Source organism: Patagioenas fasciata, chromosome 2, assembly GCF_037038585.1.
Source record: "Patagioenas fasciata isolate bPatFas1 chromosome 2, bPatFas1.hap1, whole genome shotgun sequence".
Taxonomy (NCBI): Eukaryota; Metazoa; Chordata; class Aves; order Columbiformes; family Columbidae; genus Patagioenas; species Patagioenas fasciata.
This window is the reverse complement of record NC_092521.1, coordinates 51387814-51391892: the sequence shown is the minus strand read 5'-3', so window position 1 is coordinate 51391892 and position 4079 is coordinate 51387814.

Sequence of the window (4079 nt, the reverse complement as noted above, 5' to 3'; positions counted from 1 at the left end):
AGCAACAGTGGACATTTTCTAATGCTGTCAACAATTCTGGTCACACCCTCACCTTGCAAGCGACTTTGCTGATTGAATGGTTTTCTGCTGCCTCCTACACCTACCTCCCTAAATGCATGTTTAACCCCACACTGCCTTGGAAAGGGTCCTGGGAGCAATGCAGACACATTGAGCTTGCACAGCCCCTGGGCAGGCATGGGTGAGCTGACGCACTGGCCCAACTAGCTCAACCCAAAGTATATGTATGATCCCCTCTGCCAGGAAGGGGGTAAAGGCTCATCCCAGCCTGGTTGGTGCATGGTGGAGAAAAGCTGGAGCTTCCAGCTCACAAAAGAAAAGGACTTCAGTCTCAGAAGAGGACTTCTGTTCTTCGCCTGTTAATAGAAATCAAAGCATATACTGGAGCACTGCAGGCCACAACACGGGCCAACCCCAGCTGAGCATGTTCCCTTCAGGGATTCAGAGACAACAGCAGAAGACAACTGCTGAAATACTCACGTGAAGAGCCAAAGATGGGCAGAAGGGCTGCCCACACATGCCATGCGTCGGGTGGCATAACTGATCAAAAACCTGAGGTTACAGTGCTAGAAAAGAGCAAGATTCATGATACGGAAGGCTTCAGTGCTGAGCTGAATTCCTCACACTTACCTAGCAATTTAAAAGATAAATGACTACTAAAAGAGAGTCAAGAGGAGAAAAAAGCAATTGGCTGGTTAGATATCCAGAGTGCAGACCAATTCAGCAACTTTAAAGAGTTATGAAAATGGCCAATATCTCTCTTTCCTGAGGCAAAAAACTACTATTTGTAACTTGACTGAAAGCAATGTTCTTGCTCAAAATACAGCCCTTTGTAGCTCATCTGAAAACAATATTCCTGCACAAAAAGTGGCCATTTGTAACTCTGAAACTCAGAAGCAGTGTTCTCATTCCACTGGGAGTTTCCTCAGTATTGTTAGGCTAACATACTGTTACTGCCTTCAGTGTGATGATGTACCTGGGTAAGGAAATATATTGGTTATGGTTCTCTGGCCTCTGCAAGTTGTTCATGCACGTGATGAGGGTGGCAAGGTCAACAGAAATAAGAAACATCTCCGGCCTTCCCAGGAGACTATCACAGCTGCATGACAAAGACAGACCACTGTGCTTACCATAAGAGCTAGCTAAGGAAAAACTATGGGATGAGCTTCTTTGTATTTGGATCAGGGCAGGCTCAGCCTCTCCTGACGGCAAAAGTAGGAAGGGACACATGAAAATTAAAATATTTTCCATGCTATTCAGCAGAACAATTTTCTGTGCATATTTCCTACATCTTCTGCACAGTGTCAACCCTGTGTTGTCTTTACACACAGGTATCATCTAAAAACGGGAAAACACGTCACCTGGGGTAGAATTCATCTCACCCAACCGTAATGGTCTAAACGAGACCATTGTGGTGAATGCAGAAACAGCCATTGGCAAGGTGATATTCCTCCTCTGCTTTATCCCAGATGCTTAAACTGGGGCAACTTGTGCCTGAGAGATGAGTCTAACCCTCCCTCTCCCCGTGAAGTACAAAGGACAAGCTCAGCATAAACATCTACAGGGCACAGAGGTGAATCCCACCATTACTTTCTACAGATGCAATTCAGGTCTCTCATGCCGATTCAGTTGTGGAAGGGCATCCCGCCTGGCCTCCAGCTGCTGCTTCAGAAGGATACAGGCCCATGGCTCCCACTTTCATCTGTCTGCTCTCTGCAGACATCTCCAATACCCTGAGATATTTTACGTGGCACTGGGCGCCTTTCTTTCGGTACCTGATTTGCTCCCTGTACTTCTAATTGTAAAGGAGAACAGGCTGGGGCTTAAAATCCTATTTTCATTACGAAAAATTAGATAACTGATGAGAAACTTTTGCTCTATTGTGTATTCAGGGTGGGCCAGAGATAGGAGGTTCCAACTCAGTGAGACAATGCTTTCCTTATTTAAAATTATTGGGCGGTTTGTGGAGAAAAAAAAAGAAGGGAATTGAAGAGCAAGAAGGAGGAAGTGCTTTGTTAAAAAAAAAAAAAAAGCAAAAAAAAAAGCAAAAAATGGAATTATATCAGAATTTTTCAGATTTAAAACCGTCATAAAATTACCCTCGATTAAAAAAAAAAAAAAAAAGAAGAAGCAAAATAGAAATATTTCCAGCAAAATCACACTATTCCTGGTGCTCCAGATTTTCTTACAGCAATTACGTATTTTGGCTTGCACTGTAGGAACTCCTTCAGATGGAAATAATGGGGGATCTCAGTGGAGCCTCATAACAATTCCACAGGGTGAGAGTCTGTGTCCTCAGGAGTTGTCTCCAGTGGAAGAGGACCTAAGGGCACTTCTCCCTTTGACAGTAAGAAACCAGTGGTCCAGGTGCTTGGGGAATTGCAGCCCAGAGCAATTAGGAACAGACAGGAGTGCTGAAAAAGAACACCATGCATGGATAGATGTTCCCCTTGCAGAGATCGCCGCGTTTCTGGCAGAACAGTGCTCCTCACGTGGTGAATTGCAACCAGCAGGTCTCTACATATGTAAGGACGAAGCCTTCCTTCATGTAAGTGAAACGAAGAAATAAACTTAACAGCAGAGTCAATTATACTGTTAAGCGGCATTCTTTACTTTATCAGTGCTGGGGAAACACTGGGGATCATCCTCCATAAGTGCTCCAAAGACTGGATGCTCTAGAGTTGCTTATATTCACATAATTATTACATATGCATCACAATTTTTGAAAAATTTTATGTACATCTATACTAAAAAATAATTGATTATGTTAGGTATAATTGTTTAGTTAAATATTAACTAAGCACTCTGCTTCTAAACCATGTATTACTCCATCTTCTGTCTCCTTCTTGTCATGCAGAAGGATCTAAAACTTTAAAAATACCCCCTCGTTTTGCAGGTCATCAGAAAGCACTTATGTCAATCGGTTAATGATGGGTCTTTCATAACTTAATCACAACATACATTACTTTGGCAGCTTCTCTTCAAATGAACATTGCTTTGTCTTCCAGTGGCCAAATAAATCCACTCAATGCTGCAACGCAGGTACGCTGTGTTGAGGAATTCAGTTTTAACGGCAGCCACACACCCAGGAACATGGTGACAGTCTGGGCAGACTTTGACTGGCTTGTTCAGTGCTGGTCACACATCTTGAGGGCCATTTATCACCAGGATGGGCTGGCGGGCTCAGCCAAGTAGCTGGTTTTTAATAACAGTGATTGCTTAAGTAGTTTCAGCACTGGTAAGAGAAAAGGTGGGGTGGGATTTATTTGGTTTTGGGTGGGGTTTTTTTCAGCAGAAAAGGAAGGCGAGCCAAATGCTTCTGCCTTGACAGCAAAAAATAAAAGCAGGATTGAGGAGCAGCAGGAGCAAACAGTAATTCCACTCAGTTTTGAGGAGACCTTGGAAGAGGCCAACAAGTAACACCTTTGTCAGGGTTTTAGAGCTGGACACCACCCAGCAAGGGTTCCCCACTCAGTTGTAAGCCTGGGCACGGGAATGGAAGACAAGGTATTACAAGCCTGGACATGGACTGTGAACAGGCAAGTCTGGGAATTGCCATTAGTTAGAAATGTGGTCTTTAAAGGACAAAACTATAACATTTAAGTAAACAACAAACATTTATTTTTGCAGGGCTGTTTCAGACATTTATCTATGAAACACTTGTTAAACAATTCCTATTAAAAGTGGCTCTGGAGACGGTGTCTGTAAGATATTGTTCAACCTGCGAATCGTTAGTGCAGAGCTCTTTTTTTTTTTTACTGATGATATAAAAATCCCTCATTATTCCTCCTTTGACGATACTCCGGAGATGGTAGCAGACCGTGGCTCTGAGGCGGCTGTCACAAGAAACAACCGCATCCACCACTCCCTTTTAAACTCACGTTTTTAAGAGCCATTTTTCACTTCGACGACAGCCCACCGACAAACATCTACCCCCTTCACCACCTCGCCCAAACGGCCGCCCCCATTCTAACGGCCGCCGCGCGTGCGCTCAGCCGCGGGCGGGAAGCGCGAGAGAGACGCACCGGCCCCGCCCGCTGCGCGCCGCCCAAGGCAGGGCG